Consider the following 26,789-nt stretch of genomic DNA (forward strand, 5'->3'; position numbering starts at 1 on the left):
GGAAGGAGTTGGATATCACATCTCATGTTATAGGAAGGGTCTCAGGTTTGGTATAAGCATTGAGATATCACATCTCTGCTATCGGAAGTGTCTCAGGATTGGAATGGGAAGGAGTTGGATATCCCATCTCATGTTATAGGACGGGTCTCAGGTTTGTTATTAGAATCATTGAGATATCATATTGCATGCTATAGGAAGGGTCTAAGGATTGGAATGGGAAGGACTTGGATATCACATCTCATGCTATAGGTAGGCTCTCAGGTTTGGAAAGGGAAGGAGTTGGATATCACATTTCATGCTAGAGGTAGGATCTCAGGTTTGGTATTAGAGGCATTGAGATATCACATCTCATGCTATCAGAAGGGTCTCAGGATTGGAATGGGAAGGAGTTGGATATCACATCTCATGTTATAGGAAGGATCTCAGGTTTGGTATTAGAAGCATTGAGATATCACATCTCATGCTATCGGAAGTATCTCAGGTTTGGTATTAGAGGCAATGAGATATCACATCTCATGCTATCATAAGGGTCTCAGGATTGGAATGGGAAGGAGTTGGATATCACATCTCATGCTAAAGGGAGGGTCTCAGGTTTGTAAGGGGAAGGAATTGAATATCACATCACATGTTATAGGAAGGATCTCAGGTTTGGTATTAGAGGCATTGAGATATCACATCTCATGCTATCGAAAGGGTCTCAGGATTGGAATGGGAAGGAGTTGGATATCACATCTCATGCTATAGGAAGGGTCTCAGGTTTGGAACGGGAAGGAGTTGGATATCACATCTCATGTTATAGGAAGAGTCTCAGGTTTGGTATAAGCATTGAGATATCACATCTCTGCAATCGGAAGTGTCTCAGGATTGGAACGGGAAGGAGTTGGATATCCCATCTCATGTTATAGGACTGGTCTCAGGTTTGCTATTAGAAGCATTGAGATATCACATCGCATGCTGTAGGAAGGGTCTCAGGTTTGGAATGGGAAGGAATTGGATATCACATCTCATGTCATAGGAAGGATCTCAGGTTTGGTATTAGAAGCATTGAGATATCACATCTCATGCTATAGGAATGGTCTCAGGATTGGAATGGGAAGGAGTTGGATATTACATTCTTGCTATGGGAAGGGTCTCATGTTTGGAATTGGAAGGAGTTGGATATCACATATGCTATAGGAAGGGTCTCAGGTTTGGAATGGGAAGGAGTTGGATATTACATCTCATGTTATAAGAAGGGTCTCAGGTTTGGTATAAGCATTGAGATATCACATCTCTGCTATCGGAAGTGTCTCAGGATTGGAATGGGAAGGAGTTGGATATCCCATCTCATGTTATAGGACGGGTCTCAGGTTTGTTATTAGAATCATTGAGATATCATATTGCATGCTATAGGAAGGGTCTAAGGATTGGAATGGGAAGGACTTGGATATCACATCTCATGCTATAGGTAGGCTCTCAGGTTTGGAAAGGGAAGGAGTTGGATATCACATTTCATGTTAGAGGAAGGATCTCAGGTTTGGTATTAGAGGCATTGAGATATCACATCTCATGCTATAGGAAGGGTCTCAGGATTGGAATGGGAAGGAGTTGGATATCACATCTCATGATAAAGGAAGGGTCTAAGGTTTGGAAGGGGAAGGATTTGGATATCACATCTCATGTTATAGGACGGGTCTCAGGTTTGGTATTAGAAGCATTGAGATATCAAGTCTCATGGTATAGGAAGGGTCTCAGAATTGGAATGGGAAGGAGTTGGATATCACATCTCAAGCTATAGGAAGGGTCTCAGGATTGGAATGGGAAGGAGTTTGATATCACATCTCATGCCATAGTATGGGTCTCAGGTTTCGTAGAAGCATTGGGATATCACATCTCATGCTATCGGAACGGTATCAGGATTGGATTTGGAAGGAGTTGGATATCACATCTCATGTTATAGTAAGGGTCTCAGGTTTGGTATAAGCATTGAGATATCACATCTCTGCTATCGGAAGTGTCTCAGGATTGGAATGGGAAGGAGTTGGATATCCCATCTCATGTTATAGGACGGGTCTCAGGTTTGTTATTAGAATCATTGAGATATCATATTGCATGCTGTAGGAAGGGTCTAAGGATTGGAATGGGAAGGACTTGGATATCACATCTCAAGCTATAGGTAGGCTCTCAGGTTTGGAAAGGGAAGGTGTTGGATATCACATTTCATGTTAGAGGAAGGATCTCAGGTTTGGTATTAGAGGCATTGAGATATCACATCTCATGCTATAGGAAGGGTCTCAGGATTGGAATGGGAAGGAGTTGGATATCACATCTCATGCTATAGGAAGGGTCTCAGATTTGGTATAAGCATTGAGATATCACATCTCATGCTATAGGAAGGGTCTCAGGATTGGAATGGGAAGGATATGTATATGACATCTCATGCCATAGGAAGGGTCTCAGGTTTGGTATAAGCATTGAGATATCACATCTCTGCTTTTGGAAGGGTCTCAGGATTGGAATGGGAAGGAGTTGGATATCCCATCTCATGTTATAGGAAGAGTCTCAGGTTTGGTATTAGAAGCATTGAGATATCACATCTCATGCTATAGGAAGTGTCTCAGGATTGGAATGTGAAGGACTTGGATATCGCATCTCATGCTATAGGGAGGGTCTCAAGTTTGATATTAGAAGCATTGAGATATCACATCTCATGCTATAGGAAGGGACTCAGGATTGGAATGGGAAGGAGTTGGATATCACATCTCATGCTATAGGAAGGGTATCAGGTTTGGTATAAGCAGTGAGATATCACATCTCATGCTATAGGAAGTGTCTCAGGATTGGAATGGGAAGGAGTTGGATATCACACCTCATGTTATAGGAAGGATCTCAGGTTTGGTATAAGCATTGAGATATCACATCTCTGCTATCGGAAGGGTCTCAGGATTGGAATGGGAAGGAGTTGGATATTCCCATCTCATTTTATAGGAAGGGTATATCAGGTCTTAGCATGAGATGTGATATCCAGCTCCTTCCATTCCAATCCTGAGACCCTTCCGATAGCATGAGATGTGATATCTCAATGCTTCTAATATCAATACTGAGACCCTCCCTATAGCATGAGATGTGATATCTAAGTCCTTCCCATTCCAATCCTGAGACCCTTCCGATAGCAGAGATGTGATATCTCAATGCTTATACCAAACCTGAGACCCTTCCTATAGCACGAGATGTGATATCCAACTCCTTCCCATTCCAATCCTGAGACCCTTCCTATAGCATGAGATGTGATATCTCAATGCTTCTACCAAAACTGAGACCCTTCCTTTAGCATGAGATGTGATATCCAACTCCTTCCCATTCCAATCCTGAGACCCTTCCTATAGCATGAAATGTGATATCTCAATGCTTCTAATACCACACCTGAGATCCTTCCTATAACATGAGATGTGATATCCAACTCCTTCCCATTCCAATCCTGAGACCCTTCCTATAGCATGAGATGTGATATCTCAATGCTTCTAATACCAAACCTGAGACCCTCCCTTTAGCATGAGATGTGATATCCAATTCCTTCCCATTCCAATCCTGATACCCTTCTGATAGGATGAGATGTGATATCTCAATGCCTCTAATACCAAACCTGAGATCCTACCTCTAACATGAAATGTGATATCCAACTCCTTCCCTTTCCAAACCTGAGAGCCTTCCTACAGCATGAGATGTGATATCCAAGTCCTTCCCATTCAAATCCTGAGACCCTTCCTATAACATGAGATGTGATATCCAACTCCTTCCCATTCCAACCTGAGACCCTTCCTATAGCATGAGATGGGATATCCAACTCCTTCCAAATCTAATCCTGATATCCTTCCGATAGCATGAGATGTGATATCCCAATGCTTCTACAAAACCTGAGACCCATACCATGGCATGAGATGTGATATCAAACTCCCATCCTATACCATGAGACTTGATATCTCAATGCTTCTAATACCAAACCTGAGACCAGTCCAATAACATGAGATGTGATATCCAAATCCTTCCCCTTCCAAACCTTAGACCCTTCCTTTATCATGAGATGTGATATCCAACTCCTTCCCATTCCACTCCTGAGACCCTTCCTATAGCATGAGATGTGATATCTCAATGCTTCTAATACCAAACCTGAGACCCTTCCTATAACATGAGATGTGATATCCAAGTCCTTCCCATTCCAATCCTGAGACCCTTCCTATAGCATGAGATGTCATATCTCAATGCTTCTAATACCAAACCTGAGACCCTTCCTATAACATGAATTGTGATATCCAAGTCCTTCCCATTCCAATCTTGAGACCTTTCCAATAGCAGAGATGTGATATCTCAATGCTTATACCAAACGTGAGATCCTTCCCATGACATGAGATGTGATATCTAAATCCTTCTCATTCCAAACCTGAGACCCTTCCTACAGCATGTGATGTGATATCTCATTGCTTCTAATATCAAAACTGAGACCCGTCCTATAACATGAGATGGGATATCCAACTCCTTCCCGTTCCAAACCTGATACCCTTCCTATAGCATGAGATGTGATATCCAATTCCTTCCCATCCCAATCCTGAGACACCTCCGATAGCAGAGATGTGAAATCTCAATGCTTATACCAAACCTGAGACTCTTACTATAACATGAGATGTGATATCTAACTCCTTCCCGTTCCAAACCTGAGACCCTTCCTATAGCATGAGATGCGATATCCGGTTACCAGTCAAATGGTCGAAAACATTTGGTCGACAGACAATTTGGTCGACACCATTTGGTCGAATGCCAAATGGTCGAATTTTTTTTTTTTTTTTTTTTTTTACCCATTTTTTGGTTTTTTTTGGGGGGGTCCCCCCCAACCCCCTTTTTTTCTTTTTTATTTTTTTTCCCCACACGAAAACCCACAAAACACATATATATATAAAAAAAAAAAAATTCGACCATTTGGCATTCGACCAAATTGCAGTCGACCAAATTGCAGTCGACCAGTTGACTGGACACCGCGATATATCCAACTCCTTCCCATTCCAATCCTGAGACCCTTCCCATAGCATGAGATGTGATATCTCAATGCTTCTAATACCAAACCTGTGATCCTTCCTATAACAAGAGATGTGATATCCAAATCCTTCCCCTTCCAAATCTGAGACCCTCCCTTTAGCATGAGATGTGATATCTCAATGCCTCTAATACCAAACCTGAGATCCTTCCGATAGCATGAGATGTGATATCTCAATGCTTCTAATACCAAACCTGAGATCCTTCCTATAACATGAGATGTGATATCCAAATCCTTCCCCTTCCATTCCTGAGACCCTCCCTTTAGCATGAGATGTGATATCCAACTCCTTCCCATTCCAATCCTGAGACCCTTCTGATAGCATGGGATGTGATATCTCAATGCCTCTAATACCAAACCTGAGATCCTACATCTAACATGAAATGTGATATCCAACTCCTTCCCTTTCCAAACGTGAGACCCTCCCTATAGAATGAGATGTGATATCCAAGTCCTTCCCATTCCAATCCTGAGACCCTTCCTATAGCATGAGATGTGATATCTCAATGCTTCTAATACCAAACCTGAGACCCTTCCTATAACGTAAGATGGGATATCCAACTCCTTCCCATTCCAATCCTGAGACCCTTCCGATAGCAGAGATGTGATATCTCAATGCTTATACCAAAACTGAGACCCTTCCAGTGGCATGAGATGTCATATACAACTCCTTCCCATTCCAATCCTGAGACCCTTCCTATAGCATGAGATGTGATATCTCAATACTTATACCAAACCTGAGACCCTTCCTATAGCATGAGATGTGATATCCAACTCCTTCCCATTCCAATCCTGAGACCCTTCCTATAACATGAGATGTGATATCGAACTCCTTCCCATTCCAATCCTGCGACCCTTCCTATAGCATGAGATTTGATATCTCAATGCTTCTAATACCAAACCTGAGATCCTTCCGATAGCATGAGATGTGATATCTGAATGCTTCTAATACCAAACCTGAGATCATTCCTATAACACGAGATGTAATATCCAAATCCTTCCCCTTCCAAACCTGAGACCCTCCCTTTAGCATGAGATGTGATATCCAACTACTTCCCATTCCAATCCTGAGACCCTTCCTATAGCATGAGATGTGATGTCTCAATGCTTCTAATACCAAACCTGAGATCCTTCCTATAACATGAGATGTGATATCCAACTCCTTCCCATTCCAATCCTGAGACACTTCCTATAGCATGAGAAGTGATATCTCCATGCTTATACCAAACCTGAGACCCTTCCTATAGCATGAGATGTGATATCCAAATCCTTCCCATTCCAATCCTGAGACCCTTCCTATAGCATGAGATGTGATATCTCAATGCTTATACCAAACCTGAGAGCCTACCTATAGCATGAGATGTGATATCCAACTCCTTCCCGTTCCAAACCTGAGACCCTTCCTATAGCATATGTGATATCCAACTCCTTCCCGTTCCAAACCTGATACCCTTCCTATAGCATGAGATGTGGTATCCAACTCCTTCCCATCCCAATCCTGAGACACCTCCGATAGCAGAGATGTGATATCTCAATGCTTATACCAAACCTGAGACTCTTCCTATAACATGAGATATGATATCCAACTCCTTCCCGTTCCAAACCTGAGACCCTTCCTATAGCATGAGATGTGATATCCAACTCCTTCCCATTCCAATCCTGAGACCCTTCCAATAGCATGAGATGTGATATCTCACTGCTTATACCAAACCTGAGACCCTTCCTATAGCATGAGATGTGATATCCAACTCCTTCCCATTCCAATCCTGAGACCCTTCCTATAGCATGAGATGTGATATCTCAATGCTTCTAATATCAAACTTGAGACCCTCCCTATAGCATGAGATGTGATATCCAAGTCCTTCCCATTCCAATCCTGAGACACTTCCTATAGCATGATATGTGATATCCAATGCTTCTAATACCAAACCTGAGACTCTTCCTATAACATGAGATGGGATATCCAACTCCTTCCCATTCCAATCCTGAGACCCTTCCGATAGCAGAGATGTGATATCTCAATGCTTATACGAAACCTGAGACCCTTCCTACGGCATGAGATGTCATATACAACTCCTTCCCATTCCAATCATGAGACCCTTCCTATAGCATGAGATGTGATATCTCAATGCTTATACCAAACCTGAGACCCTTCCTATAGCATGAGATGTGATATCCAACTCCTTCCCATTCCAATCCTGAGACCCTTCCTATAGCATGAGATGTGATGTCTCAATGCTTCTAATACCAAACCTGAGATCCTTCCTATAACATGAGATGTGATATCCAACTCCTTCCATTCCAATCCTGAGACCCTTCCTATAGCATGAGATGTTATATCTCAATACTTATATCAATCCTGAAACCCTTCCTATAGCATGAGATTTGATATCCAACTCCTTCCCTTTCCAAATCTGAGAGCCTATCTATAGCATGAGATGTGATATCCAAGTCCTTCCCATTCCAATCCTTAGACCCTTCCTGCAGCGTGCAATATGATATCTCATTGATTCTAATAACAAACCTGAGACCCGTCCTATAACATGAGATGGGATATCCAACTCCTTCCCATTCCAATCCTGAGACACTTCTGATAGCAGAGATGTGATATCTCAATGCTTATACCAAACCTGAGACCCTTCCTATAACATGAGATCGGATATCCAACTCCTTCCCGTTCCAAACCTGAGACCCTTCCTATAGCATATGTGATATCCAACTCCTTCCCATTCCAAACATGAGACCCTTCCTATAGCATGAGATGTGATATCCAACTCCTTCCCATTCCAACCCTGAGACCATTCCTATAGCATGAGAAGTGATATCTCAATGCTTCTAATACCAAACCTGAGATCCTTCCTATGACATGAGATGTGATATCCAATTCCTCCCCATTCCAAACCTGAGAACCTTCCTACAGCATGCGATGTGATATCTCAATGCTTCTAATACCAAACCTGAGACCAGTCCTATAACATGAGATTGGATATCCAACTCCTTCCCCTTCCAAACCTGAGACCCTTCCTATAGCATGAGATGTGATATCCAACTTCTTCCCATTCCAATCCTGAGACCCTTCCTATAACATGAGATGTGATGTCTCAATGCTTCTAATACCAAACCTGAGATCTTTCCTATAACATGAGATGTGATATCCAACTCCTTCCCATTCCAATCCTGAGATGTGATATCTCAATGCTTATACCAAACCTGAGACCCTTCCTATAGCTTGAGATGTGATATCCAACTCCTTCCCATTCCAATCCTGAGACCCGTTCCTATAGCATGAGATGTGATATCTCAAGGCCTCTAATACCATACCTGAGATCCTTCCTCTAACATGAAATGTGATATCCAACTCCTTCCCCTTCCAAACCTGAGAGCCTTCCTATAGCATGAGATATGATATCCAAGTCCTTCCCATTCCAATCCTGAGACCCTTCCTATAACATGAAATGTGATATCCAACTCCATCCCATTCCAACCTGAGACCTTTCCTATAGCATGAGATGGGATATCCAACTCCTTCCAAATCCAATACTGATACCATTCCGATAGCATGAGATGTGATATCCCAATGCTTCTACCAAACCTGAGACCCATACTATGGCATGAGATGTGATATCAAACTCCTTCCCATTCCAATCCTGAGACCCTTCCTATAGCTTGAGATGTGATATCCAACTTCTTCCCATTCCAATTCTGAGACCCTTCCTATACCATGAGACTTGATATCTCAATGCTTCTAATACCAAACCTGAGACCCGTCCTATAACATGAGATGCGATATCCAAATCCTTCCCCTTCCAAACCTTAGACCCTTCCTTTATCATGAGATGTGATAGCCAACTCCTTCCCATTCCAATCTTGAGACCCTTCCGATATCATGAAATGTGATATCTCAATGCTTCTAATATCAAACTTGAGACCCTCCCTATAACATGAGATGGGAATATCCAACTCCTTCCCATTCCAATCCTGAGACCCTTCCGATAGCAGAGATGTGATATCTAGATGCTTATACCAAACCTGAGATCCTTCCTATAACATGAGATGTGATATCCAACTCCTTCCCATTCCAATCCTGAGACACTTCCTATAGCATGAGATGTGATATCTCACTGCTTATACCAAACCTGAGACCCTTCCTATAGCATGAGATGTGATATCCAACTCCTTCCCATTCCAATCCTGAGACCCTTCCTATAGCATGAGATGTGATATCTCAATGCTTCTAATATCAAACTTGAGACCCTCCCTATAGCATGAGATGTGATACCCAAGTCCTTCCCATTCCAATCCTGAGACACTTCCTATAGCATGAGATGTGATATCTCAATGCTTCTAATACCAAACCTGAGACTCTTCCTATAACATGAGATGGGATATCCAACTCCTTTCCATTCCAATCCTGAGACCCTTTCGATAGCAGAGATGTGATATCTCAATGTTTATACCAAACCTGAGACCCTCCCTACGGCATGAGATGTCATATACAACTCCTTCCCGTTTCAATCCTGAGACCCTTCCTATAGCATGAGATGTGATATCCAACTCCTTCCCATTCCAATCCTGAGACCCTTCCTATAGCATGAGATGTGATGTCTCAATGCTTCTAATACCAAACCTGAGATCCTTCCTATAACATGAGATGTGATATCCAACTCCTTCCATTCCAATCCTGAGACCCTTCCTATAGCATGAGATGTGATATCTCAAGACCCTTCCTATAGCATGAGATGTGATATCCAACTCCTTCCCATTCCAATCCTGAGACCCTTCCTATAGCCTGAGATGTGATATCTGAATACCTCTAATACCAAACCTGAGATCCTTCCTCTAACATGAAATGTGATATCCAACTCCTTCCCTTTCCAAACCTAAGAGCCTATCTATAGCATGAGATGTGATATCCAGGTCCTTCCCATTCCAATCCTTAGACCCTTCCTACAGCATGCAATATGATATCTCAATGATTGTAATAACAAACCTGAGACCCGTCCTATAGCATGAGATATGATATCCAAGTCCTTCCCATTCCAACCTGAGACCCTTCCTATAGCATGAGATGTGATATCTCAATGCTTATACCAAACCTGAGATCCTTCCTATAACATGAGATGTGATATCCAACTCCTTCCCATTCCAATCCTGAGACCCTCCCTTTAGCATGAGATGTGATATCTCAATGCCTCTAATACCAAACCTGAGATCCTTCCGATAGCATGAGATGTGATATCTCAATGCTTCTAATACCAAACCTGAGATCCTTCCTATAACATGAGATGTGATATCCAAATCCTTCCCCTTCCATTCCTGAGACCCTCCCTTTAGCATGAGATGTGATATCCACCTCCTTCCCATTCCAATCCTGAGACCCTTCTGATAGCATGGGATGTGATATCTCAATGCCTCTAATACCAAACCTGAGATCCTACATCTAACATGAAATGTGATATCCAACTCCTTCCCTTTCCAAACGTGAGACCCTCCCTATAGAATGAGATGTGATATCCAAGTCCTTCCCATTCCAATCCTGAGACCCTTCCTATAGCATGAGATGTGATATCTCAATGCTTCTAATACCAAACCTGAGACCCTTCCTATAACGTAAGATGGGATATCCAACTCCTTCCCATTCCAATCCTGAGACCCTTCCGATAGCAGAGATGTGATATCTCAATGCTTATACCAAAATTGAGACCCTTCCAGTGGCATGAGATGTCATATACAACTCCTTCCCATTCCAATCCTGAGACCCTTCCTATAGCATGAGATGTGATATCTCAATACTTATACCAAACCTGAGACCCTTCCTATAGCATGAGATGTGATATCCAACTCCTTCCCATTCCAATCCTGAGACCCTTCCTATAACATGAGATGTTATGTCTCAATGCTTCTAATACCAAACCTGAGATCCTTCCTATGGAATGAGATGTCATATAAAACTCCTTCCCATTCCAATCCTGAGACCCTTCCCATAGCATGAGATGTGATATCGAACTCCTTCCCATTCCAATCCTGCGACCCTTCCTATAGCATGAGATTTGATATCTCAATGCTTCTAATACCAAACCTGAGATCCTTCCGATAGCATGAGATGTGATATCTGAATGCTTCTAATACCAAACCTGAGATCATTCCTATAACACGAGATGTAATATCCAAATCCTTCCCCTTCCAAACCTGAGACCCTCCCTTTAGCATGAGATGTGATATCCAACTACTTCCCATTCCAATCCTGAGACCCTTCCTATAGCATGAGATGTGATGTCTCAATGCTTCTAATACCAAACCTGAGATCCTTCCTATAACATGAGATGTGATATCCAACTCCTTCCCATTCCAATCCTGAGACACTTCCTATAGCATGAGAAGTGATATCTCCATGCTTATACCAAACCTGAGACCCTTCCTATAGCATGAGATGTGATATCCAAATCCTTCCCATTCCAATCCTGAGACCCTTCCTATAGCATGAGATGTGATATCTCAATGCTTATACCAAACCTGAGAGCCTACCTATAGCATGAGATGTGATATCCAACTCCTTCCCGTTCCAAACCTGAGACCCTTCCTATAGCATATGTGATATCCAACTCCTTCCCGTTCCAAACCTGATACCCTTCCTATAGCATGAGATGTGGTATCCAACTCCTTCCCATCCCAATCCTGAGACACCTCCGATAGCAGAGATGTGATATCTCAATGCTTATACCAAACCTGAGACTCTTCCTATAACATGAGATATGATATCCAACTCCTTCCCGTTCCAAACCTGAGACCCTTCCTATAGCATGAGATGTGATATCCAACTCCTTCCCATTCCAATCCTGAGACCCTTCCAATAGCATGAGATGTGATATCTCACTGCTTATACCAAACCTGAGACCCTTCCTATAGCATGAGATGTGATATCCAACTCCTTCCCATTCCAATCCTGAGACCCTTCCTATAGCATGAGATGTGATATCTCAATGCTTCTAATATCAAACTTGAGACCCTCCCTATAGCATGAGATGTGATATCCAAGTCCTTCCCATTCCAATCCTGAGACACTTCCTATAGCATGATATGTGATATCCAATGCTTCTAATACCAAACCTGAGACTCTTCCTATAACATGAGATGGGATATCCAACTCCTTCCCATTCCAATCCTGAGACCCTTCCGATAGCAGAGATGTGATATCTCAATGCTTATACGAAACCTGAGACCCTTCCTACGGCATGAGATGTCATATACAACTCCTTCCCATTCCAATCATGAGACCCTTCCTATAGCATGAGATGTGATATCTCAATGCTTATACCAAACCTGAGACCCTTCCTATAGCATGAGATGTGATATCCAACTCCTTCCCATTCCAATCCTGAGACCCTTCCTATAGCATGAGATGTGATGTCTCAATGCTTCTAATACCAAACCTGAGATCCTTCCTATAACATGAGATGTGATATCCAACTCCTTCCATTCCAATCCTGAGACCCTTCCTATAGCATGAGATGTTATATCTCAATACTTATATCAATCCTGAAACCCTTCCTATAGCATGAGATTTGATACCCAACTCCTTCCCATTCCAATCCTGAGACGCTTCCTATAGCATGAGATGTGATATCTCAATGCCTCTAATACCAAACCTGAGATCCTTCCTCTAACATGAAATGTGATATCCAACTCCTTCCATTCCAATCCTGAGACCCTTCCTATAGCATGAGATGTGATATCTCAAGACCCTTCCTATAGCATGAGATGTGATATCCAACTCCTTCCCATTCCAATCCTGAGACCCTTCCTATAGCCTGAGATGTGATATCTGAATGCCTCTAATACCAAACCTGAGATCCTTCCTCTAACATGAAATGTGATATCCAACTCCTTCCCTTTCCAAACCTAAGAGCCTATCTATAGCATGAGATGTGATATCCAGGTCCTTCCCATTCCAATCCTTAGACCCTTCCTACAGCATGCAATATGATATCTCAATGATTGTAATAACAAACCTGAGACCCGTCCTATAGCATGAGATATGATATCCAAGTCCTTCCCATTCCAACCTGAGACCCTTCCTATAGCATGAGATGTGATATCTCAATGCTTATACCAAACCTGAGATCCTTCCTATAACATGAGATGTGATATCCAACTCCTTCCCATTCCAATCCTGAGACACTTCCTATAGCATGAGATGTGATATCTCACTGCTTATACCAAACCTGAGACCCTTCCCATAGCATGAGATGTGATATCCAACTCCTTCCCATTCCAATCCTCAGACCCTTCCTATAGCATGAGATGTGATATCTCAATGCTTCTAATATCAAACTTGAGACCCTACCTATAGCATGAGATGTGATATCCAAGTCCTTCCCATTCCAATCCTGAGACACTTCCTATAGCATGAGATGTGATATCCAACTCCTTCCCATTCCAATCCTGAGACCCTTCCTATAACATGAAATGTGATATCCAACTCCTTCCCATTCCAACCTGAGACCCTTCCTATAGCATGAGATGTGATATCTCAATGCTTATACCAAACCTGAGATCCTTCCTATAACATGAGATGTGATATCCAACTCCTTCCCATTCCAATCCTGAGACACTTCCTATAGCATGAGATGTGATATCTCACTGCTTATACCAAACCTGAGACCCTTCCCATAGCATGAGATGTGATATCCAACTCCTTCCCATTCCAATCCTCAGACCCTTCCTATAGCATGAGATGTGATATCTCAATGCTTCTAATATCAAACTTGAGACCCTACCTATAGCATGAGATGTGATATCCAAGTCCTTCCCATTCCAATCCTGAGACACTTCCTATAGCATGAGATGTGATATCCAACTCCTTCCCATTCCAATCCTGAGACCCTTCCTATAGCATGAGATATGATATCTCAATACTTCTAATACCAAACGTGAGATCCTTCCGATAACATGAGATGTGATATCCAAATCCTTCCCATTCCAATCCTGAGACCCTTCCGATAGCATGAGATGTGATATCTCAATGCTTCTAATACCAAACCTGAGATCCTTCCGATAGCATGAGATGTGATATCTCAATGCTTCTAATACCAAACCTGAGATCCTTCCTATAACATGAGATGTGATATCCAAATCCTTCCCCTTCCAAACCTGAGACCCTCTCTTTAGCATGAGATGTGATATCCAACTCCTTCCCATTCCATTCCTGAGACCCTTCTGATAGCATGAGATGTGATATCTCAATGCTTCTAATACCAAACCTGAGATCCTTCCGATAGCATGAGATGTGATATCTCAATGCTTCTAATACCAAACCTGAGATCCTTCCTATAACATGAGATGTGATATCCAAATCCTTCCCCTTCCAAACCTGAGACCCTCTCTTTAGCATGAGATGTGATATCCAACTCCTTCCCATTCCAATCCTGAGACCCTTCCTATAGCTTGAGATGTGATATCCAACTCCTTCCCATTCCAATTCTGAGACCCTTCCTATACTCTGAGACTTGATATCTCAATGCTTCTAATACCAAACCTGAGACCCGTAATATAACATGAGATGTGATATCCAAATCCTTCCCCTTCCAAAACTTAGACCCTTCCTTTATCATGAGATGTGATATCCAACTCCTTCCCATTCCAATCCTGAGACCCTTCCGATATCATGAGATGTGATATCTCAAAGCTTCTAATATCAAACTTGAGACCCTCTCTATAGCATGAGATGTGATATCCAAGTCCTTCCCATTCCAATCCTGAGACCCTTCCTATAGCATGAGATGTGATATCTCAATGCTTCTAATACCAAACCTGAGACCCTTCCTATAACATGAGATGGGAATATCCAACTCCTTCCCATTCCAATCCTGAGACCCTTCCGATAGCAGAGATGTGATATCTCAATGCTTATACCAAACCTGAGACCCTTCCTATGGCATGAGATGTGATATCCAACTCCTTGCCATTCAAATCCTGAGACCCTTCCTATAGCATGAGAAGGGATATCCAACTCCTTCCCAATCCAATCCTGAGACCCTTCCGATAGCAGAGACGTGATATCTCAATGCTTCTACCAAACCTGAGACCCTTCCTTTAGCATGAGATGTGATATCCAAATCCTTCACATTCCAATCCTGAGACCCTTCCTATAGCATGAGATGTGATATCTCAATGCTTCTAATACCAAACCTGAGATCCTTCCTATAACATGAGATGTGATATCCAATTCCTTCCCATTCCAAACCTGAGACCCTTCCTATTGGATGAGTTGTGATATCCAACTCCTTCCCATTCCAACCCTGAGACCCTTCCTATAGCATGAGATGTGATGTCTCAATGCTTCTAATACCAAACCTGAGATCCTTCCTATAACATGAGATGTGATATCCAACTCCTTCCATTCCAATCCTGAGACCCGTCCTATAGCATGAGATGTGATATCTCAATGCTTATACCAAACCTGAGACCCTTCCTATAGCATGAGATGTGATATCCAACTATTTCCCATTCCAATCCTGAGACCCTTCCTATAGCATGAGATGTGATATCTCAATGCTTCTAATACCAAACCTGAGATCCTTCCTCTAACATGAAATGTGATATCCAACTCCTTCCCTTTCCAAACCTAAGAGCCTATCTATAGCATGAGATGTGATATCCAGGTCCTTCCCATTCCAATCCTTAGACCCTTCCTACAGCATGCAATATGATATCTCAATGATTCTAATAACAAACCTGAGACCCGTCCTATAGCATGAGATATGATATCCAAGTCCTTCCCATTCCAATCCTGAGACCCTTCCTATAACATGAAATGTGATATCCAACTCCTTCCCATTCCAACCTGAGACCCTTCCTATAGCATGAGATGGGATATCCAACTTCTTCCAAATCCAATACTGATACCCTTCCGATAGCATGAGATGTGATATCCCAATGCTTCTACCAAACCTGAGACCCATACTATGGCATGAGATGTGATATCAAACTCCTTCCCATTCCAATCCTGAGACCCTTCCTATAGCTTGAGGTGTGATATCCAACTCCTTCCCATTCCAATTCTGAGACCCTTCTTATACCATGAGACTTGATATCTCAATGCTTCTAATACCAAACCTGAGACCCGTCCTATAACATGAGATGTGATATCCAAATCCTTCCCCTTCCAAACCTTAGACCCTTCCTTTATCATGAGATGTGATATCCAACTCCTTCCCATTCCAATCCTGAGACCCTTCCGATATCATGAGATTTGTTATCTCAATGCTTCTAATATCAAACTTGAGACCCTCCCTATAGCATGAGATGTGACATCCAAGTCCTTCCCATTCCAATCCTGAGACCCTTCCTATAGCATGAGATGTGATATCTCTATGCTTCTAATACCAAACCTGAGACCCTTCCTATAACATGAGATGGGATATCCAACTCCTTCCCATTCAAATCCTGAGACCTTTCCGATAGCAGAGATGTGATATCTCAATGCTTATACCAAACCTGAGAACCTTCCTATGGCCTGAGATGTGATATACAACTCCTTCCCATTCCAATCCTGAGACCCTTCCTTTAGCATGAGATGTGATATCTCAATGCTTATACCAAATCTGAGACCCTTCCTATAGCATGAGATGTGATATCCAATTCCTTCCCATTCCAATCCTGAGACCCTTCCTATAGCATGAGATGTGATATCTCAATGCTTATACCAAACCTGAGAGCCTACCTATAGCATGAGATGTGATATCCAAGTGCATCCCATTCCAATCCTTAGACCCTTCCTACAGCATGCGATGTGATATCTCAATGATTCTAATACCAAACCAGAGACTCTTCCTATAACATGAGATGGGATATCCAACTCCTTCCCATTCCAATCCTGAGCCGCTTCCGATAGCAGAGATGTGATATCTCAATGCTTATACCAAACCTGAGACCCTTCCTATAACATGAGATGTGATATCCAACTCCTTCCCGTTCCAAACCTGAGACACTAACTATAGCATATGTGATATCCAACTCCTTCCCATTCCAAACATGAGACCCTTCCTATAGCAAGAAAGTAATATCCAACTCCTACCCATTACAATCCTGAGATACTTCCTATAGCAAGAGATGTGATATCCAAATCCTTCCCATTCTAATCCTGAGACCCTTCCTATAACATGAGATGTGATATCCAACTCCTTCCCATTCCAACCTGAGACACTTCCTATAGCATGAGAAGGGATATCCAACTCCTTCCCAATCCAATCCTGAGACCCTTCCGATAGCAGAGATGTGATATCTCAATGCTTATACCAAACCTGAGACCCTTCCTATGGCATGAGATGTGATATCCAACTCCTTGCCATTCAAATCCTGAGACCCTTCCTATAGCATGAGAAGGGATATCCAACTCCTTCCCAATCCAATCCTGAGACCCTTCCGATAGCAGAGACGTGATATCTCAATGCTTCTACCAAACCTGAGACCCTTCCTTTAGCATGAGATGTGATATCCAAGTCCTTCCCATTCCAATCCTGAGACCCTTCCTATAGCATGAGATGTGATATCTCAATGCTTCTAATACCAAACCTGAGACCCTTCCTATAACATGAGATGGGAATATCCAACTCCTTCCCATTCCAATCCTGAGACCCTTCCGATAGCAGAGATGTGATATCTCAATGCTTATACCAAACCTGAGACCCTTCCTATGGCATGAGATGTGATATCCAACTCCTTGCCATTCAAATCCTGAGACCCTTCCTATAGCATGAGAAGGGATATCCAACTCCTTTCCAATCCTGAGACCCTTCCGATAGCAGAGACGTGATATCTCAATGCTTCTACCAAACCTGAGACCCTTCCTTTAGCATGAGATGTGATATCCAAATCCTTCACATTCCAATCCTGAGACCCTTCCTATAGCATGAGATGTGATATCTCAATGCTTCTAATACCAAACCTGAGATCCTTCCTATAACATGAGATGTGATATCCAATTCCTTCCTATTCCAAACCTGAGACCCTTCCTATTGGATGAGATGTGATATCCAACTCCTTCCCATTCCAACCCTGAGACCCTTCCTATAGCATGAGATGTGATGTCTCAATGCTTCTAATACCAAACCTGAGATCCTTCCTATAACATGAGATGTGATATCCAACTCCTTCCATTCCAATCCTGAGACCCGTCCTATAGCATGAGATGTGATATCTCAATGCTTATACCAAACCTGAGACCCTTCCTATAGCATGAGATGTGATATCCAACTGCTTCCCATTCCAATCCTGAGACCCTTCCTATAGCATGAGATGTGATATCTCAATGCTTCTAATACCAAACCTGAGATCCTTCCTCTAACATGAAATGTGATATCCAACTCCTTCCCTTTCCAAACCTAAGAGTCTATCTATAGCATGAGATGTGATATCCAAGTCCTTCACATTCCAACCCTTAGACCCTTCCTACAGCATGCAATATGATATCTCAATGATTCTAATAACAAACCTGAGACCCGTCCTATAACATGAGATGGGATATCCAACTCCTTCCCATTCCAATCCTGAGACACTTCCGATAGCAGAGATGTGATATCTCAATGCTTATACCAAACCTGAGACCCTTCCTATAACATGAGATGTGATATCCAAATCCTTCCCGTTCCAAACCTGAGACCCTTCCTTTAGCATGAGATTTGATATCCAGCTCCTTCCCATTCCAATCCTGAGACACTTCCGATAGCATGAGATGTGATATCTCAATGCTTCTAATATCAAAACTGAGACCCTCCCTATAGCATGATATGTGATATCTAAGTCCTTCCCATTCCAATCCTGAGACCCTCCCTATAGCATGAGATGTGATATCCAATTCCTTCCCATTCCAATCCTGAGACCCTTCCTATAGCATGAGATGTGATATCTCAATGCTTATACCAAACCTGAGAGCCTACCTATAGCATGAGATGTGATATCCAAGTGCATCCCATTCCAATCCTTAGACCCTTCCTACAGCATGCGATGTGATATCTCAATGATTCTAATACCAAACCAGAGACTCTTCCTATAACATGAGATGGGATATCCAACTCCTTCCCATTCCAATCCTGAGCCGCTTCCGATAGCAGAGATGTGATATCTCAATGCTTATACCAAACCTGAGACCCTTCCTATAACATGAGATGTGATATCCAACTCCTTCCCGTTCCAAACCTGAGACACTAACTATAGCATATGTGATATCCAACTCCTTCCCATTCCAAACATGAGACCCTTCCTATAGCAAGAAAGTAATATCCAACTCCTACCCATTCCAATCCTGAGACCCTTCCTATAGCAAGAGATGTGATATCCAAATCCTTCCCATTCCAATCCTGAGACCCTTCCTATAACATGAGATGTGATATCCAACTCCTTCCCATTCCAACCTGAGACACTTCCTATAGCATGAGAAGGGATATCCAACTCCTTCCCAATCCAATCCTGAGACCCTTCCGATAGCAGAGATGTGATATCTCAATGCTTATACCAAACCTGAGACCCTTCCTATGGCATGAGATGTGATATCCAACTCCTTGCCATTCAAATCCTGAGACCCTTCCTATAGCATGAGAAGGGATATCCAACTCCTTCCCAATCCAATCCTGAGACCCTTCTGATAGCAGAGACGTGATATCTCAATGCTTCTACCAAACCTGAGACCCTTCCTTTAGCATGAGATGTGATATCCAAATCCTTCACATTCCAATCCTGAGACCCTTCCTATAGCTTGAGATGTGATATCTCAATGCTTCTAATACCAAACCTGAGATCCTTCCTATAACATGAGATGTGATATCCAATTCCTTCCTATTCCAAACCTGAGACCCTTCCTATTGGATGAGATGTGATATCCAACTCCTTCCCATTCCAACCCTGAGACCCTTCCTATAGCATGAGATGTGATGTCTCAATGCTTCTAATACCAAACCTGAGATCCTTCCTATAACATGAGATGTGATATCCAACTCCTTCCATTCCAATCCTGAGACCCGTCCTATAGCATGAGATGTGATATCTCAATGCTTATACCAAACCTGAGACCCTTCCTATAGCATGAGATGTGATATCCAACTGCTTCCCATTCCAATCCTGAGACCCTTCCTATAGCATGAGATGTGATATCTCAATGCTTCTAATACCAAACCTGAGATCCTTCCTCTAACATGAAATGTGATATCCAACTCCTTCCCTTTCCAAACCTAAGAGCCTATCTATGGCATGAGATGTGATATCCAAGTCCTTCACATTCCAACCCTTAGACCCTTCCTACAGCATGCAATATGATATCTCAATGATTCTAATAACAAACCTGAGACCCGTCCTATAACATGAGATGGGATATCCAACTCCTTCCCATTCCAATCCTGAGACACTTCCGATAGCAGAGATGTGATATCTCAATGCTTATACCAAACCTGAGACCCTTCCTATAACATGAGATGTGATATCCAAATCCTTCCCGTTCCAAACCTGAGACCCTTCCTTTAGCATGAGATGTGATATCCAGCTCCTTCCCATTCCAATCCTGAGACACTTCCGATAGCATGAGATGTGATATCTCAATGCTTCTAATATCAAAACTGAGACCCTCCCTATAGCATGATATGTGATATCTAAGTCCTTCCCATTCCAATCCTGAGACCCTCCCTATAGCATGAGATGTGATATCCAACTCCTTCTCATTCCAATCCTGAGACCCTTCCTATAGCATGAGATATGATATCTCAATACTTCTAATACCAAACGTGAGATCCTTCCGATAACATGAGATGTGATATCCAAATCCTTCCCCTTCCAAACCTGAGACCCTCCCTTTAGCATGAGATGTGATATCCAACTCCTTCCTATTCCAATCCTGAGACTCTTCTGATAGCATGAGATGTGATATCTCAATGCTTCTAATACCAAACCTGAGATCCTTCCGATAGCATGAGATGTGATATCTCAATGCTTCTAATACCAAACCTGAGATCCTTCCTATAACATGAGATGTGATATCCAAATCCTTCCCCTTCCAAACCTGAGACCCTCCCTTTAGCATGAGATGTGATATCCAACTCCTTCCCATTCCATTCCTGAGACCCTTCTGATAGCATGAGATGTGATATCTCAATGCCTCTAATACCAAACCTGAGATCCTACCTCTAACATGAAATGTGATATCCAACTCTTTCCCCTTCCAAACCTGAGAGCCTTCCTATAGCATGAGATGTGATATCCAAGTCCTTCCCATTCCAATCCTGAGACCCTTCCTATAGCTTGAGATGTGATATCCAACTCCTTCCCATTCCAATTCTGAGACCCTTCCTATACTATGAGACTTGATATCTCAATGCTTCTAATACCAAACCTGAGACCCGTAATATAACATGAGATGTGATATCCAAATCCTTCCCCTTCCAAACCTTAGACCCTTCCTTTATCATGAGATGTGATATCCAACTCCTTCCCATTCCAATCCTGAGACCCTTCCGATATCATGAGATGTGATATCTCAAAGCTTCTAATATCAAACTTGAGATCCTCCCTATAGCATGAGATGTGATATCCAAGTCCTTCCCATTCCAATCCTGAGACCCTTCGTATAGCATGAGATGTGATATCTCAATGCTTATACCAAACCTGAGACCCTTCCTATAGCATGAGATGTGATATCCAACTGCTTCCCATTCCAATCCTGAGACCCTTCCTATAGCATGAGATGTGATATCTCTATGCTTCTAATACCAAACCTGAGATCCTTCCTCTAACATGAAATGTGATATCCAACTCCTTCCCTTTCCAAACCTAAGAGCCTATCTATAGCATGAGATGTGATATCCAAGTCCTTCACATTCCAACCCTTAGACCCTTCCTACAGCATGCAGTATGATATCTCAATGATTCTAATAACAAACCTGAGACCCGTCCTATAACATGAGATGGGATATCCAACTCCTTCCCATTCCAATCCTGAGACTCTTCCGATAGCATAGATGTGATATCTCAATGCTTATACCAAACCTGAGAACCTTCCTATAACATGAGATGTGATATCCAAATCCTTCCCGTTCCAAACCTGAGACCCTTCCTTTAGCATGAGATGTGATATCCAGCTCCTTCCCATTCCAATCCTGAGACACTTCCGATAGCATGAGATGTGATATCTCAATGCTTCTAATATCAAAACTGAGACCCTCCCTATAGCATGATATGTGATATCTAAGTCCTTCCCATTCCAATCCTGAGACCCTCCCTATAGCATGAGATGTGATATCCAACTCCTTCCCATTCCAATCCTGAGACCCTTCCTATAGCATGAGATATGATATCTCAATACTTCTAATACCAAACGTGAGATCCTTCCGATAACATGAGATGTGATATCCAAATCCTTCCCCTTCCAAACCTGAGACCCTCCCTTTAGCATGAGATGTGATATCCAACTCCTTCCTATTCCAATCCTGAGACTCTTCTGATAGCATGAGATGTGATATCTCAATGTTTCTAATACCAAACCTGAGATCCTTCCGATAGCATGAGATGTGATATCTCAATGCTTCTAATACCAAACCTGCCTGAGATCCTTCCTATAACATGAGATGTGATATCCAAATCCTTCCCCTTCCAAACCTGAGACCCTCCCTTTAGCATGAGATGTGATATCCAACTCCTTCCCATTCCATTCCTGAGACCCTTCTGATAGCATGAGATGTGATATCTCAATGCCTCTAATACCAAACCTGAGATCCTACCTCTAACATGAAATGTGATATCCAACTCTTTCCCCTTCCAAACCTGAGAGCCTTCCTATAGCATGAGATGTGATATCCAAGTCCTTCCCATTCCAATTCTGAGACCCTTCCTATAGCTTGAGATGTGATATCCAACTCCTTCCCATTCCAATTCTGAGACCCTTCCTATACTATGAGACTTGATATCTCAATGCTTCTAATACCAAACCTGAGACCCGTAATATAACATGAGATGTGATATCCAAATCCTTCCCCTTCCAAACCTTAGACCCTTCCTTTATCATGAGATGTGATATCCAACTCCTCCCCATTCCAATCCTGAGACCCTTCCAATATCATGAGATGTGATATCTCAAAGCTTCTAATATCAAACTTGAGACCCTCCCTATAGCATGAGATGTGATATCCAAGTCCTTCCCATTCCAATCCTGAGACCCTTCCTATAGCATGAGATGTGATATCTCAATGCTTCTAATACCAAACCTGAGACCCTTCCTATAACATGAGATGGGAATATCCAACTCCTTCCCATTCCAATCCTGAGACCCTTCCGATAGCAGAGATGTGATATCTCAATGCTTATACCAAACCTGAGATCCTTCCTATAACATGAGATGTGATATCCAACTCCTTCCCATTCCAATCCTGAGACACTTCCTATAGCATGAGATGTGATATCTCACTGCTTATACCAAACCTGAGACCCTTCCCATAGCATGAGATGTGATATCCAACTCCTTCCCATTCCAATCCTCAGACCCTTCCTATAGCATGAGATGTGATATCTCAATGCTTCTAATATCAAACTTGAGACCCTACCTATAGCATGAGATGTGATATCCAAGTCCTTCCCATTCCAATCCTGAGACACTTCCTATAGCATGAGATGTGATATCTCAATGCTTCTAATACCAAACCTGAGACTCTTCCTATAACATGAGATGGGATATCCAACTCCTTCCCATTCCAATCCTGAGACCCTTTTGATAGCAGAGATGTGATATCTCAATGTTTATACCAAACCTGAGACCCTTCCTACGGCATGAGATGTCATATTCAACTCCTTCCCATTCCAATCCTGAGACCCTTCCTATAGCATGAGATGTGATATCCAACTCCTTCCCATTCCAATCCTGAGACCCTTCCTATAGCATGAGATGTGATGTCTCAATGCTTCTAATACCAAACCTGAGATCCTTCCTATAACATGAGATGTGATATCCAACTCCTTCCATTCCAATCCTGGACCCTTCCTATAGCATGAGATGTGATATCTCAATGCTTATACCAAACCTGAGACCCTTCCTTTAGCATGAGATGTGATATCCAACTCCTTCCCATTCCAATCCTGAGACCCTTCCTATAGCCTGAGATGTGATATCTCAATGCCTCTAATACCAAACCTGAGATCCTTCCTCTAACATGAAATGTGATATCCAACTCCTTCACTTTCCAAACCTGAGAGCCTATCTATAGCATGAGATGTGATATCCAAGTCCTTCCCATTCCAATCCTTAGACCCTTCCTACAGCATGCAATATGATATCTCAATGATTCTAATAAAAAACCTGAGACCCGTCCTATAACATGAGATGGGATATCCAACTCCTTCCCATTCCAATCCTGAGACACTTCCGATAGCAGAGATGTGATATCTCAATGTTTATACCAAACCTGAGACCCTTCCTATAACATGAGATGTGATATCCAACTCCTTCCCGTTCCAAACCTGAGACCCTTCCTTTAGCATGAGATGTGATATCCAGCTCCTTCCCATTCCAATCCTGAGACACTTCCGATAGCATGAGATGTGATATCTCAATGCTTCTAATATCAAAACTGAGACCCTCCCTATAGCATGATATGTGATATCTAAGTCCTTCCCATTCCAATCCTGAGACCCTTCCTATAGCATGAGATGTGATATCTCAATGCTTCTACCAAACCTGAGACCCTTCCTTTAGCATGAGATGTGATATCCAACTCCTTCCCATTCCAATCCTGAGACCCTTCCTATAGCATGAGAGGTGATATCTCAATACTTCTAATACCAAACCTGAGATCCTTCCGATAACATGAGATGTGATATCTCAATACTTCTAATACCAAACCTGAGATCCATCCTATAACATGAGATGTGATATCCAAATCCTTCCCCTTCCAAACCTGAGACCCGCCCTTTAGCATGAGATGTGATATCCAACTCCTTCCCATTCCAATCCTGAGACCCTTCTGATAGCATAAGATATGATATCTCAATCCTTCTATACCAAACCTGAGATCCTTCCGATAGCATGAGATGTGATATCTCAATACTTCTAATACCAAACCTGAGATCCTTCCTATAACATGAGATGTGATATCCAAATCCTTATCTTCCAAACCTGAGACCCTCCCTTTAGCATGAGATGTGATATCCAACTCCTTCCCATTCCAATCCTGAGACTCTTCTGATAGCATAAGATATGATATCTCAATGCTTCTATACCAAACCTGAGATCCTTCTGATAGCATGAGATGTGATATCTCAATACTTCTAATACCAAACCTGAGATCCTACCTCTAACATGAAATGTGATATCCAAGTCCTTCCCATTCCAATCCTGAGACCCTTCCTATAACATGAGATGTGATACCCAACTCCTTCCCATTCCAACCTGAGACCCTTCCTATAGCATGAGATGGGATATCCAACTCCTTCCAAATCCAATCCCGATACCCTTCCGATAGCATGAGATCTGATATCCCAATGCTTCTACCAAACCTGAGACCCATACTATGGCATGAGATGTGATATCAAACTCCTTCCCATTCTAATCCTGAGACCCTTCCTATAGCTTGAGATGTGATATCCAACTCCTTCCCATTCCAATTCTGAGACCCTTCCTATACCATGAGACTTGATATCTCAATGCTTCTAATACCAAACCTGAGACCCGTCCTATAACATGAGATGTGATATCCAAATGCTTCCCCTTCCAAACCTTAGACCCTTCCTTTATCATGAGATGTGATAGCCAACTCCTTCCCATTCCAATCTTGAGACCCTTCCGATATCATGAAATGTGATATCTCAATGCTTCTAATATCAAACTTGAGACCCTCCCTATACCATGAGATGGGAATATCCAACTCCTTCCCATTCCAATCCTGAGACCCTTCCGATAGCAGAGATGTGATATCTCAATGCTTATACCAAACCTGAGATCCTTCCTATAACATGAGATGTGTAATCCAACTCCTTCCCATTCCAATCCTGAGACACTTCCTATAGCATGAGATGTGATATCTCACTGCTTATACCAAACCTGAGACCCTTCCTATAGCATGAGATGTGATATCCAACTCCTTCCCATTCCAATCCTGAGACCCTTCCTATAGCATGAGATGTGATATCTCAATGCTTCTAATATCAAACTTGAGACCCTCCCTATAGCATGAGATGTGATACCCAAGTCCTTCCCATTCCAATCCTGAGACACTTCCTATAGCATGGGATGTGATATCCAACTGCTTCCCATTCCAATCCTGAGACCCTTCCTATAGCATGAGATGTGATATCTCTATGCTTCTAATACCAAACCTGAGATCCTTCCTCTAACATGAGATGGGATATCCAACTCCTTCCCATTCCAATCCTGAGACTCTTCCGATAGCAGAGATGTGATATCTCAATGCTTATACCAAACCTGAGATCCTTCCTATAACATGAGATGTGATATCCAACTCCTTCCCATTCCAATCCTGAGACACTTCCTATAGCATGAGATGTGATATCCAACTCCTTCCCATTCCAATCCTGAGACCCTTCCTATAGCATGAGATGTGATATCTCTATGCTTCTAATACCAAACCTGAGATCCTTCCTCTAACATGAAATGTGATATCCAACTCCTTCCCTTTCCAAACCTAAGAGCCTATCTATAGCATGAGATGTGATATCCAAGTCCTTCACATTCCAACCC

The sequence above is a fragment of the Ambystoma mexicanum genome, unplaced genomic scaffold (assembly GCF_040938575.1).
Source record: "Ambystoma mexicanum isolate Mex_15411 unplaced genomic scaffold, UKY_AmexF1_1 Mex_scaf4, whole genome shotgun sequence".
NCBI classification, from domain to species: Eukaryota; Metazoa; Chordata; class Amphibia; order Caudata; family Ambystomatidae; genus Ambystoma; species Ambystoma mexicanum.